This window comes from Thermobia domestica, chromosome 4 (assembly GCF_964235325.1).
Source record: "Thermobia domestica chromosome 4, izTheDome1.hap1.1, whole genome shotgun sequence".
NCBI lineage: Eukaryota > Metazoa > Arthropoda > Insecta > Zygentoma > Lepismatidae > Thermobia > Thermobia domestica.
In genome coordinates this window covers 282,032,245-282,047,629 of record NC_137457.1, presented here as the reverse complement: position 1 = coordinate 282,047,629, position 15,385 = coordinate 282,032,245, and the positions used below count along the sequence as shown (strand labels likewise).

Below are 15,385 nucleotides of genomic sequence, written 5' to 3'. Positions count from 1 at the left end.
TGTCCGTTTTATCATTGGGAGAAAGCGGGTGAACCATTTGAAATGCATTTTCGATCACATTTAGTACTTTAGTAAGATATTGTAGTTGATAGCGTAAACGAAAATTTAAAAAGCACAAGTAGCATAAAGGAGCGCGATCATTTTATTTTCAAAATCAATTTGCAATATAATTTTTAATATTTTCACTTGGTTTTTAAGCCAGCGACGCCACTTTACTTAATATTTATTACTGTTGATAGCACGAACAAGTTTTTCAATGGTACAATCCAGCTCGAACGTAACAAACTTTTATAAATTATTTTGAAGGTTTTGTAATATATTGTAGGTAACAACGATCTTTATTTGACGTCATACCAGTATCACTACCTAATTTTAATTAATATTAATTCATTATGAATATAAAATAAATCTCAATAATAAAATAAAATACTTGACTGTGACGCCAGCGTCGCCACCTTACGTCGGTTATTATTATTACAGTAGATTGTACAAAGAGGATTTTCAATGACACACAGTGGCGAAGCGAAGGGAGGGCCAAGGGGTGCCAGGTCCCCTTGCTCAAATTCTTGGCTCACCCTAATGCCCCCCCTACAGTGATACACAGTCATATTGCTATAGATCGACAAATGGTGAGTAGGTCGTGACCACAAGTTAAACCACTACCAAAACATATCTCGACAACAGAGTTAGCAACTGGAGAAAACCGTATGTTGCAAATCCTGCGTTCCGTGTAAAATTGCTCCACTCGCTTTTGCTTGTAGTACAACAATATCTATCCCGAAATCTGTGGGATGCATATGCATTGACTTCACCACCTGAGCATTCCTTTTAACCTCTGTCCCTTATCTAGTTATCTCCTTTGTTTTGACAAAGAACCAGAAAGAAAAGCAAAATCAGTCGCCATTCTCATTCGCTTCAATGTTGAAAGTCATACTAAAATATGAAATGCTTACTTACAAATAGCATACACTGCAGTAAAATATTACACTTGCGTTGGACAAAAGAACATTTCGTCTATTATAATTCGTACACTAAGTAATTAATTCCCATTGATTATAGCGACATAGAATAAATACATAGCATCCATTAAATAATTTGGTATAATAATAATAATAATAATAATAATAATAATAATAATAATAATAATAATAATAATAATAATGTTATTATATTATTTTCAAAGCATCTTTTCATAAAGCATATTAAAAAGTACAATGGCAAAACATGCAACCAGGACCAGGAAAATCTGTAGAAATTGAAATGAAATACTATCTTTACACCGCCAACCACCTTTGGTAATAGACGTCGGTCTGTGTGCTGTCTCTGACTCGAATTTTTGAATAGGTATTCGGACCTCTCCTATGTGTGAATTAAGGCACGAAATTTCGAGAAATGGGTAGGAAGACAGGTCGTATATGCCAGTGTTACGTGGAAAATTTTAAAAATGTCAGTATTTTGTAAATACTGTCAACATAAATATGAATGTGCAAATGTTGGTAAAATGTTGAAGAGTGCTTTTTCTGGGGGAGGGGAGTTACTCAACCTAATTTGTTTATGACATTTAAATATTTAATGTGTTTGTAATGTCAGTAGTAGGGTCAAGTTTAGAAAATCCCCTTACATATAAATTTAAACTGTTTAGCGGTGTAAAAGGTGTGGACTTCCTATACGAAATGGTTTCCAATATATTTACTCGCGTAATACATATTGTAAATAAATATACGTTTATGCGTACTCTCTAATAGAATATTAATAAAATAACAAAATACTATTGAAATATAAATTTTAAAGGATCCTCTCAAGACAACAGTAGTAAATATACTGTGATAAAAAAACAAATTTCATGTTGAAATCATAATATAGTAATAGTATACAATTTTCTTTGTGTTTGTACATAAATTGTGGGAATATGCCCATTTTGGGGAATCTTCCCGGAAATATTCTGCAGAAATATTCCAGGAAAATATTTTCCGGCGACTTTCCTTATTGTTGCTTAAATATTGAAAAAAATGGAAGGAAGTATTCCGTTATCTTTTAGAATACATTAGTAGTATATTTACGCCTCATAGATGGCAGCATGTATACACTGGGTTTTATTGGAACAAATTAATATATGGTACATGATGTTTAGAAATATTCATTACTAAGTTACTTAGGTCGTTAGACTGTCCTAGATAGAGTGTATAAGACACACAAAATTCGTAATATTCTCTAGAGTGGTACGAGATAATTACAACCTTCGTAGGTGTATTAGTGTCTTAGGTTATTAATTGGTTGGGAGGAATTTACGATAGGTTTTCCAAACAGTCATAAATATATTTCCAATGATTAATTTTTAGAGAAGCAAAAAAAGGGGTAATTTATGCCTTTGCTTCAATATTAACATCAGTAGCAATACCAGTTGTGTTAGTAGTCATGGAATTATTATCTGGATTTATTTCTTTTAATGCATTTAATGGTTCCAACAATTTGAAGGATTTCCAGTCTCTTTGCTATTCATTTGAGAATTTAAAGAATGAGAACATAAATGTAGTGCTACTATGTTTGTTCGTACACCAATTGTGCAACTGGTAGTTTTAAATATAGGTATGTGTTACACAATTCTTAAGGGGAAATGATATGTTGAAATAAGTATATGTAATTCAAATAAATTCTTAATAATTGCAGTAAACTGTAATTATATTTTATAATAAGAAAGAATCAAATTTGATTACGACCTAGTTCATTATTTTCTTTGCAGAAGATAATTTCAGCCTAAATAATGAAGGTCTGCGTAAGGGTATTTTAAGGATATTCTTAAGGCTGTGATGTACAAAATTCAAAATGTAATTCACCTAAATTGTACCGAAACATTTCTGTATTTTATGGAAGTACACAGGGCTGGGATGGTTGGGGCCTAGGCCTCCATTAAGAGATTGTGTCTTTAAACAATTCTTAAATGGCAATATTATTGTCACTATTAATCTATTTTATATAAAAATGACAAGAACCTTGTTTATGATCGCATCACGGGAAAACAGTTGAACTGTTTAAATGAAATTTTAGATATAGTTTTCACCTACCTCGAACTCGACTTTTTCATATCATTGACTCCTAAGGAGGGATGAGCGGTGGCCATTTAAAAATATAGTTTCTCACGGTGCTGTGAAATTAGAAATATGAAACTCGGAATGTAAATTCTTCACTAAAAATAAGCGGGCCCGCATCCTATATGTATATTGCTTTCGTGTTGTATTTTTAGATATATTATTAATACTTTTATTTAATCCAAATTGTTCATGATTTTGCATAAGAATTACAGTTTTTCGTACATGACATTGTTAATTATAGACCCTATTTAGTCTGATAATACGATTTTATGTTGTAATCTCACCCTCTCCCGGTTGTAAAAGTACAAGTGAGTCACTGAGCCGTTCAAATCAACCGATTCATTTTAGTGAGCGAACTACTGAGCGACGAATCTGAGAGGTGAATCGTTTTGCTCATCACTAGTTACGTCTGTGTTGGTATGTGTATTCGCCAATGATCAGCTGATTGGTGTTTGTCCGTCTGTGCGTAATATCGGAAGTTGACGGGAGAAAATTTTCGCAAACGAGATTAAAAATGTTATATGTTAACGTTTTACGAAAAGCTTATACTCGTGATATTCCTATAGCAACTAAATTTACTTCATGTTATTTAAATCTTTTTCCTTTTTCACAAATTTGAACAATTTACAAGGAAATTAATTTGCTGAAGCTATGTGCAACATGGAAATCAACGTTTACTATGCGAATCAAATCAACTTTGGAACATGTTACATGTATGGATGTTTAACCAGCAATTTAAAGAGGTTATCCAAAGATTGCTAATTGTCCTGTCACGGTCGCGAAATTGGTTAAAACCGTGGTATTCGTTGTGGTTAGGATTTTTGTGACATGTATACGACACTTACTTTTATATACATCTCTCTCTCTTCATAGTTTATTTTTGTCTTATTTGTTTTGGTTTGCCTAGCTGCGTCACGACGAAGCACGGGTTTGCTAATACTTAAATTTTCGTCAGATCCGGAGATGGAGAAGGGTAGACAAGAATATAAGTACCGTGAGGTAAAAAGTAGTTGAAGTAAGGATGAACAACACGTTAAAATTAATTACATGCATAAATAACAAAACCTAAGTTAAATTGTATAATATATGTAGGCCCTAATAACACTTAACATTAATTATACTATATTTAGAATAACATCAAAATTACACACAAACAACCTCCTATTTTATAGTGTTTACGGCCGCTTTCTATTTATATTTTTAGGTGGCTTTATTGTGTGATTTATAGTTTTTAAACTGCATAATACTTCCAATGATCTTCGACCGGTCAACTCGTTCAGAGGTGTTGGGATCCTAGCATCGAGTTTCAATAGATTACAGGAATTTTACAATATGCTCCACAGGAGATGCTTCAGTTACGATCATTCCAGTAGATTCATGGGTGTGTGATTTTTGCTCTGGCTTTTTGTTTATAAAAATTCCAAACAATGTGTAGCTGCTGAATGCGCCGGGACGTAGGAGAGTATCACAATACGACAAAACAACGTACAACATACAGCATATAAAGTTTTACTAATTAAAACAGTACTAATTTATATAAAACTTGCTCTAGTATTTAAATTCGCACTTTTAGTTTTTAAATTAATATTTTGTTTATTTTTTGGCACAAAAATGTAAAACTTATAGCAGTACATGCTTACAGGCCTGGCTGCCACGATTGGAAAGGCGAGAATGAATTTGTTTGTCCAACTAACGTTGACTTGTAGTGGTGTGTGGGCGGAAGGTAACAGTTTCGAAATTTGGACACAAAGGAACAGTTACCACAAATGCAGCTATCACGTGATCAGGGTCTTCACTTTTTAACTATAGATGGCTATAGGATCAGAGCTAGATGTACCAACACAGGTACCTAAACATACCAAACCGGTGAGAGGAGGCTTCGAGATGTTTTTTTTTTTTCATGTACGAGGCTTGGTGATTTAAGTTTAAAATTAACACTGTTTTTTCATCTTTCTTAAATGCGATAAATGAGCTTGGGGACACGACCTCTAGATGAACATCATTTCCGAACTTTTCACCCCCACCTGGAATCGAACACGGGACCAATGGCACACCAATTGTGGCATAGAAACAAATTACAACATACAGGATACATATATATTTTATCGTATCTCATAGAGGAATATAGAGTTAGTTTAAAGTGAAATTCAAATTTTCTACTTTCACGAAGTAAACACACAGTAGATTATTATCCATTGCCCGCTGATTCTTATTAAAATTACAATTACAATGTCCCCTAATTACAATGACATAATGCACACGACAACGAATTATGTCATTGATATATGCCACTCGTTGGACGATATGCTCCAAACATCAGAGATTAGTCTTAAATTGGATTTTTCATCATTTAATTCCACTGCAAAAGCCTGAAAGAAGCAAAAGCATTGGACCGAACCTAATGCAATTATAGTATATATTTTTGCTGTTGACTGTACATCTAACCAGTGGCGAAGCGTAATCCCACAAGTAGGGTAGGTCCGATGAACTCATATTCCAATTTAGCTCCACTACAAATGTTTTGAAGTGCAGTTCATATTTTCTTCTGTCTGTGGTTTGCAGAGGGGCGTGAGGGGAATTTTCTCCTTACTTGATGTTTTCATTTTCTGCAGATTTGAAAATGGAGGGTAAGAAACAGGAAGTACATTCTTACTGTTAGCTGTCAAATTTCTTGGATGGGTGTAGGATTTTAGATTGTTGTGCTTTCGGCATCTATGGCCATTTAGCCCGTCACGTTTGAGGGATGACGTCCTTCGGCGAGCACACTATCCGGGGAAAGGGAAGGAAGAAAGCGTTCTGGAATCTATAAGTTGGATACCGCCTCGGTATTTGCCTGGTGCGAATGAGGAAAACACAGGAAAACCTCATTCAGGATGGCTGGTCTGAATAAGAGTTTATATTTTTTCTACCGAGTGCCCCCATCGGAAATCGAACCCGGGACAGCTCGCACCGAAGGCGAGAGCGTTAGCGACTATGCTACGTGGGGCCACAGATTTCTTGGATATGCGTTTGTTACTTGCATCTTCTACTTTAAAATAAGTACAATACAGTATTTAATTAATACATCACATAATAATGAGTTCACACGAAATGTTAATGGTCAGAAGGAACTTCATGTAAATCAACGCAAAATATTTAATACTGTATTCTATGCAGTGGCATATTTAAGAGTATGGCTACAGTTCTAAATACTCGTCGAAATGTTATCGCAATGTTTTTTTTATTGTTTTATATATATTGCAGAATTTTCACACTTCCAGTAATAAAATTAGCAAATCCCTCTCGAAACAATCGGAGACCCTAGAAACAAAATGGTAAATACTTCACTGAAATGGAAAATTCAACTAAAATTACACACGGATATTATTATTTTATCCTGTACGGTAGCGTTTGGTAAATTTATACTTATATTTAATGTATCAGACTTATATTTTAAAAGCTATTATGGACCAGGCCCCATGTAGGAAAAAAGCAGCTACTCTGAATAACTCCTGAGAGTATATACCTAAATTAAACAAGTCAGCACTAATAGAAATACATAATTCTATAAAGAAACTTTTTACTCTATGTGAAAGAAATAATTTAATAACATATTACCGTTGAAAGATGCCTTCAACGCTAAAACTAAACTCCCAGAGGCGAGCCTTTGCACGGTCCCAAGCATGAGTGCAATTCCCACCAATAATAGCTTCGCTCCCTAAGCAGCTAGCTAGTCAACCTGTCTAGCAAGCTGATGAGGCTCCGACTGAAGGGTCTCCAAGTATTTCCAACCTACTATTTTTTTAAACAAAAAACTGAAATGTTGAAGTATTGACTTTATTTTATAAGAAATCAAATATAAAGAAAATATACGGTAGAAAGCCGGGTAGACCCGGCCTCAGAGCCTCATAGTACGCTTCGCCATTGCATCTAACGAGAATAAACCCGGAACCACTGGCCAGCTATGTACAAACATTAATATATATATCAATACGATTAATTGTTGACGGTCTTCAGTATTTGTTTCAAGGTCTTTATTAGCATGAAAAGCGTCAAACTTAAAATTTGAACACTTTTCGAGCCTTGAATCTGTGCATACAAGGGTAAAGGGACGAGATGTGTACAGTCAGCGACAAAACTTCTTACCGTTTGGTAAAATTTATTTTAGGAATAACAGTGGAACGTACATCGTTTCAGAAAGTTTCAAGGTTGGAACGTAGAAGAAATTACATTCTTTTTAATTTACCGAAAACTGTACTCAAATTATTCTTTCATTTGAAACTTATTAACGACAGTAATTTCTTCAAACAGAAAGAACTTTTGTTGTTGACTGTACAACGTCTGTTGTAGTTACAGAGGAATGTGTTAGCAGGGTCGCTGAGATCAATGGTGAAACTTCGAAGAATGAACTTAATAATAATAATAATAATAATGGAGTAAATTTTTATTACATCTCTACACAGGGTGCTCTGAAAATCTGTTTTTCTGCTGCTGTGTGGGTTAGCATTTACTTCCATGCGTCTTGAGCTTTTCCGCACTGTTTCGTCTTTGAATTGTCACCTATAGGGACCGTGAGGACTCGTGAGCCTTGAGTTCTACACCAATCACAGAATTGCTTTACCTCACGTCTCATACATCGGAAGAATTCGGCACGATTCTAGAGTTATCTTCCGAACGCATACTTGAGAAAACGTGAGCAACAGAAGTTCACAAACAATCTTGTCAAACTTCGAATACATGACGAATAGATAACAGTACTTAAAGAACTGTGACACAAACACTAACAATAATAATATTAAAATATGAAGCAACGACAACAATAAAAAAACGAAATTTACCATCAATCCGACAACACTACTTTATTCAATGCAAATTAATCGCTTAAGCTAACATATTGGCAAATTATATATAGGTATTGTTTAACCTTTATTTTACGGCTTGTCAGTACACTGCCAGAATAGTAAATCCGTTCTTTCCCGCGTGGCACTGTACTGACACAGGCGAAAGGTCTACTTTGACCCGCGAGCACACCGGTTGAGAACCAACGTTTTTTGGTTCCTTTCACTATGGACTATCTCTTCATACAATAAGGCACATCAGTTAAAAAAAATATGTGTGCTCGCGGGTCAAAGTAAACATTTCGCCTGTGTCAGTACAGTGCCACGCGGGAAAGAACGGATTTACTATTCTGGCAGTGTACTGACAGCCGTAAAATAAAGGTTAATAACTTTAAAAAAAGTGCAAAGTTCTGGGATATCTTTAACCATGACCGCATTTTTGTAAATATGCGGATTTTGATGTATTATTTTACAGAGTGATAAACATACATAACAAAAGCAACACAGGATTGTAACTTTATGAAGGTGTGTTACAGTTATTGAGATGCAATGTCGTATTTGCTTTCGATAACAGTTTCTCAGTTAATCATAAAAATTACTCAAAACTCTTGTCTTATAGAATGACCTGAATCAATTAACTTTCTGTATTCAATCTTTTGTCTCAGGTGATTAAATATCAATGACCTTGTATCACGTCCTCGTACTGTGAATGACGTATGATATCATAGCTAATTATCTCGCTAAGATTTTAATAATAATCCTAGTCTTTGTTTAGTAAATAAGCCTAAGAAAGAGCTATACACGAATGGAAAGCATGAATGTTTAGGTCCCTGCTTGTAACATGATATCAATGAAGAATTCACATTGAGATTCTTAGTGAATACGCCAACAATCGTTAATTCGTACAAATGGAAAGAAAGTCACAATATCCATATGCCTAGAAAGCTCTTTTTCGAATTGAATAATCTTTTGTAGAATGTCGAACAACAGTGTCTTCCTCTCTTCATTCACGAACTTGAACTCACGATCAAGTTGATATATTGTAATTATGGCTGTGCGGACGTAAGCCACTGTTTCGTGTCCCTGAAGAGGTGGTAGTCGCTCAGCGCCAAATCTGGAATATTCGGAGAATGATCGAAAACATCCCAGTGGAACTGCTTCTAAAGTGTTTCTTATGCTCCAGCATCACAGTTATGCTTTTGTTAAATTTCCTTGTTGTTAATTGTTGTTGTTGTTTGTTAATTGTATTTAATTCTATGTTTAAATTTATACTTTGTTTAGTTCTCTATTTATTTTTAATGGAAAGTCAATTTTTAATTATCTTCAAATTAATCATTATTTTATGAATCTAAATTTTTAAAGTTGAAGCACATTAATGAAGTTGCCAACATATTATTTACCTGCACTGAAAAATTCAGATGAAAAGTAATAGAGGAACTTGGGCTTTGGTCCGTATCGTATAGAAGCAAAAACAGAAAAAAAATCGTTTTGCAGTCTTAATACTTTTGACATTTAATGAAATGTAAGTTGCAATTAAAATATATAATAATTTGACATTTGTATGCTGTTAGTAGTAGTTACGACTCTAAAGTTGTTTTCAGGAGAATAATAATTAGTGGCCTTTTCAAGGTAATATCAACTTTTAATTTATATGTTGACTGATAAAGTATTTTTGTTGGTTATGAAGATGTATCAAATGTTGAGCAAACCAAGTCTCTGCCATGCCACTAGTTAAATATTAAATGAGTAAGTATCAAACCTAATCGCTTTTCAATAATCAAAATTATAAGTTTCTTTTTATATTGGAATATTATACTTAAGGGACAAGTTCCAAAGTTGGTCGTCCGTTTCTAGCAAAATTTCCAAAATTTACTGGGAAGAAAGGGGTAATTTACTGGTTTGTGTGCTTGATATGTAAGGAGAGCGGAAGTTTTGTTTATTTTTATAAGCCGTTATAAATATAGAACTATTTGGCAAGCGGAAGGAAATACTTCGCGCAAACTTACCACATGGTTGGATTGTGGGAAAGTAATGAGCACTTGTACTCTGAACATGGCTGCAGGAGTACAGAGACGCTCATTTGGTATCCTTACGCAGAGACAGGAAATTATATTCTATTAATTTTAGCAAAGTGGGTCAAGACTTCCCTAACCCGAAGCTAACCCGACCCGACCCTCTACTTATTGCTACCGTACTCTACTCTGTCCTACCTCACTCTATCATACCCTTTTAAACCGTACTAAAAATTGAAGATTTTTAAGTTTTCGTAGCTGTTATTACGCTTTTTTTTTGTCGAAATCCATTCGGACGACCGACTTCGGAATAAATTCCCAAAATAGAGTGCACTTTGTTCAGAACATTAGTAGGAACCAATACAATAAACATCAATACGAGCAATTACATTCCCTTAATTTTAACAAACTGGGTGCAAACTTCCCTATCCCTAAGCTAGCGTGACCCTACCCGCTACTTATTTCTACCTTGCGTCATGCAAACAATATGACAAAATTACTTTATCTACATAAAGTGCACTTTTGCCATTCCCAAATTTAAACTGTTCCATTCGTAATGTCGAAACAGATTCATATTATTCTGCACATCTCTATAAAGCATGTGTCAGCGAAGAAGGTAAGACTAACTGCAAATAGTTTAATTGCTTATTGTGGCTTAACAGCCTTTACAATTCTATTGTGTTAAAGGGTGAACTTTACAATACACGCTTCAGCTGCGGATCGATAAGTAGGACCGCTTTAAAAAGGATATAGTAGAGTAGGGTAAGGTTGAGGAGAGTAAGATAAGGATATGTAGGGTAGGGGTAGGAGCGGGTTAGCTTAAGGTTAGGGAAGTTTTCATCCATTTTCATAAAGTTAATAGAGTGTAATTTCTCATTTCTGAGTGAGTATACCAGCTGGAGCGGGCATTGTAAAGTTAACCCGTGTTAACTAACATCATATCCTACATAATCCTTTCTCAAGCCTTCACTTCAAATCTCTTTCTTACAGTTATAATGGCTTCTGATCGTAATAGCAGGAAAAGAGTATGCCTGATTACTAAATATAATTAGACATGTCCAATCTATTTGGGATGATCTCATAGTCAAACTTAGTTCATCTTCACTCCTATCATCAACTAATAACCCAGATGACAAAGTCGGGCTATTAGCTGTTTCTTCCTCCAAAAACGGTTCATGGCTTCAAGTCCTACCTTCTCTCACACTCGGCCTACACCTTTCTAATGAGAGCTTTCGTCTTGCTACAGCTCTGCGCTTAGAAAACAATATTTGAGATCCCCACCACTGATAATAAAGGATTACAAGGTCTTTCGTGTAAATAAAGTGCGGGAAGACAATCTTGACATCACAATGTAAACGATATCATTTGTAGAGCCCTCGTATCAGCGAGAGTTCCTTCAATAAAAGAACCAAATGGTTGTTGCCGCTCTGATGATAAAATGCCTGACTGCATGACCTTGGTACCGTGGAAAAGAGGAAAGGCACTAGTCTCGGATTTCACATGTTCTGATACGTTTGATCCTTTCAACATACCACATTCTTTAATTCAGGCAGGTCTCTTCGCCACTTACAGAGAATTCGACAAATGAATAAATACACAAACCTCCTGGACAAATATTGGTTTGGGGCCGCGGTGGCTCAGTGGTAGAAGGTTCACTTCTGGTGCTTGAGGTCCTGGGTTCGATCCCAGTCCCCGCCAAGTGAACTTTGTGGTGGACAAACACCGTGTGCGTGGGTTTCCTCGGGGTTCTCCTGTTTCCTCCCACTTTTTTCATTCCACCATTTCATTCATTACTCATCATCACTGTCTCCTTTAGCCTAACCGGCATAACCGTGGAACGTAAAACTGAAATATTTCATTCCATTTTCAAATATTGGTTTGTAACAGTAGCAATAGAAACCAGGGTCTTTGGATCACGAAGGATCTAATCTTATTAACGAAGTTGGTCATCGAATAGCGATCAAAACTGGTGACCCCCAAACTACTGCATTCCTTTTTCAGCGTATCAGCATTGCCATCCAGCGTGGGAATGTATCATCGATTTTAGGCACATTACCTCCTGGTAAAGAAATGGACGAGATTTTTCTTCTATAACCCAAAATAAGTCAGAAGTATAGCCTTCCCTAAAAGCTGACAATCACTTTGACAATATTCCGAAGAATGTATTGAATCCAGGAACGGAAAATACCCATAAATAGACAAGCCAAGAAAAGTGTTTCACAATTTTAATTTAAAATTTGTTACATCATTAGAATTGTAATTACTACTCATAGCCTAAGGCCATTGGTAGAAAAATTATTGTTATAAATTTTAATTTTAATAGTTCAATTGTTACGAAAATACTCGACAGTTGCCGAATGTGGTAAATTAGAACTGATAATATACCAATCAAAACAATGTTGAACAATAATAAAGTTAGATACTGTATTGGTAATTATACAGTTAATATGACATGCATAGTGAATAGAATTGTTGTTAAGTCTCAATAAGTACTTTTCAGAAATTCATCGTTGTTTTATCTGAAACAAAAAAGTCCATACCCGACCAAATTATGCACTCTCCTGTTACGAATATCTCAGAACTAGTTTATGTAGAGGGATGCGCTAGGATTGGCATCTAAAGGACATGATATGTTATTAATCTTATTCGCTATAAGTATGGTAACTTAGCAGACTAACAGCTTTATCTTTCCATGATATTAACCAGCAGTAATTTTTTCAAGGACAATGTTTAGCAGAAGTAGTCCGACTACTTTTTCTAAAAAATGTTAAATATCGGTAGTTACTGTTCACATTAGGTTAGTTTAGGTCAGTTTAGGTTAGGTTTGGTTAGTTTATGTTGTGCCAATATTCCACTTGGAAGAGATAAAGATAAGGAGTGCCATCAGAAATAACTGTGAAAACACCACAGCTGGGCGTATGTTTAGCAGAAGAGAAGGGCCCAGCCATTTCTTGTAACAAATGTCACAATTTCAGTGATTTCTGTTCACATTAGGTTAGTTTACTTTGGGTTACATTGCGTTAATTTAAAAACAAATGTTACAATTTCGCTTATTTCTATTCATGTTATGCTAATTTAGGTTACGTTACGTTAGGTTAGATCCCATTGATTTAAAAACGTCACAATTTCTCTAATTCTGTTTATATTAGGCTAGGTTAGGTTCGATTATAAGGGCAACCAAGAAAGTTCAGTCGCTTTTTGTGGAGGTCTGTGTTCAATTGGCCCTCACACCGTGAGTTGAATGTGAATGGAGATAAGGCGAAAGTCAGTTGTTGGTATGGGTATATTCAACATACTACCTGGATATGGTACTTCAGTTACACCGTGGATTTGCGTAAGAAATAATTGAACATAGGACCTCCGCAAAGCGTAATAAGGGTGCGTATGCTGTACGAGTTTAAACGGGTTGAACGCTACTGCAGCGGGGCGGAAGATATGTCAGGCCTTTGTTGAGTGTGTCGTGACTACGTGGACAGGCAGCGGTGATATAACAAGTTTAAGGAAAGTGACGAAACACTCAAAGACGCATCAAGTGCCGGAAGACCAACAAACGCACTAAAGAAAGATCTTCAGGCAGCAACTGAGGCGAACAGTCACCAGACATGTGAGGAACTGAGATCACAATTCAGTGTGAGTGAAGAAACCATTCGGCAGCACCTCCATCAACTTGGGAAATACTACAAGTTGGATCGATGGGTCCGCATGATTTGACTTCGGGTCAGAAAGTAACGCGACCAGAATTTGTGTTTCTTTCCTGTCTCATCTGAGGAAGGAGACATTTCTGGACAGGGTGTTGACACGTGATGAGAAGTGGCTTCTGTACGAAGCTCCACGGCGCTGTCATCATTGGTTAGCATCACACGAACCGGTTCCAAAAATGCCGAAACCAACACTGCACACCAAGAAGGTCTTCTTGTGTGATTGGTAGACTACTTTCGGCGTCGTTCATCGGAAACTGCTACCAGGTTGTCAGAGCATAAATGCAAGTGTGTACTGTGAGCAGTTGAGCCGTGTTGAAGAAAAACTCTAAACTCTGGAGCCAGTACTTCTGAATTGCAAAGGGGCCTTCCTGTTACAGGACAACGCTGAGCCCTACGTGGCTAAGATGACCCGGGATACCATTCTACGCTTTGGATAGGAAACACTATTGCATCCGCCATATTCCCCAGCGTCCGATTATGACCTGTTCCATTCCTTGGACAATCACCTTAGAGGACGCTAGTTCAAATCTCTAGTAGAATTGCAAAATGTACTTGATATGTTCTTCGCTTCACGGCCCACCAAGTTCTAGCGCAATGGAATCCATGGCCTTCCAAGACGTTGGCATAAGGCCATTGATGCTGATGGGGACTCCAGGTACCTCTTAGGTGACATATTGATGTCCGGAAGTGGTGGGGAAAAGCGCCATAACTTTCTTGGTTTCCTTTATGTCAAGTTACTGTTAACTGTTGCATCATCTTTATTGTCAAATTTCTCATGCATTTTTCACACTCTGTCCTCAACTTCAGTAATCCATGACTATGCACAAACATTAATATCTCATCTTCATTATTAACGTGTGCGTACAAAGTTGAAAATGGAAATGTCACATCCGATATACGAGCTCGTAAGACCTAAGAACGACTAACTATTTGAATCGTTGTATTCATATTTCTTTGTCGTCTTCTGTTAACTAGATACAAGATATACTTCTATTACATTCTTAAAGATACATAAATTAATTATGTTTGCCTTACTTGAACTCATTTCTTCTGTAAATCTTGATTTTTTTTTACCTGATTCTGGACCCTTCTACTAAATATATCGCTTTTCACATTAAGATTTACTCTAATACGAAAGAATACGAATAACTATTTGAAAATTAAATCTAAATTATAAAATGCATACAGAAACCGAATAACAGAATATCAACTTAACCCAATTTCAACTATTGAAAGTTTACTAGATAATATTACGAACTTAACGTAACTCAGCTACATTTTGGAAATAGATCAATAACGGAATAAATTTAAACTGAATTCTGAACGATATTGATCTATGGATTTGTAAGACAACTGTATAACTAACTTTTACAACTGCATACCTGGGTTTCTTTTGCGAAGTGGAACTGTAAGGTCACTTTATTCGAAAAATATTCACTTCTTATTATGTTTGAATAGTTGATTATGATCTACTATTGTTATTTATTATGTAATATCTATTGTATTTTAGCATTCAATTGGAAATTTGCTTTGATAAAGGAATTATCTAATAAATTACTTTTATGTATTCTTTCTTCTGAATTGGTTTAAGTGTGCTGCACCTGCTTCTTTGCACTTTGAATTTAAAATTAATCTAATCGGCTATACGCATATCTGAAGACACGCGATCGTATTTAGGATTGTTCTGACTCGCAACTAGCGTCATATTAAAGAGTTCGACTCACATACGTTTCATGCAGTAGTCAGGCCCTTAGTATGACGCTACT

General features: G+C 35.7%; 1 protein-coding gene across 3 annotated transcripts in view; it reads left to right on the top strand.

Moving 5' to 3' along the window:
• Positions 1-9,324: 9,324 nt before the first annotated feature.
• The window catches only part of LOC145683526 (uncharacterized), a 70,786-nt gene continuing 64,725 nt past the window's right edge, over positions 9,325-15,385 (top strand). For 2 of the 3 annotated variants that reach the window (XM_081754870.1, XM_081754868.1), the window contains exon 1: positions 9,325-9,428. The gene's annotated coding sequence lies outside the window, so the exon portion shown is untranslated. Of the gene's footprint in view, positions 9,429-9,472; positions 9,653-15,385 lie in introns of those variants that run through there. The other variant, XM_081754869.1, reaches the window with a different exon arrangement.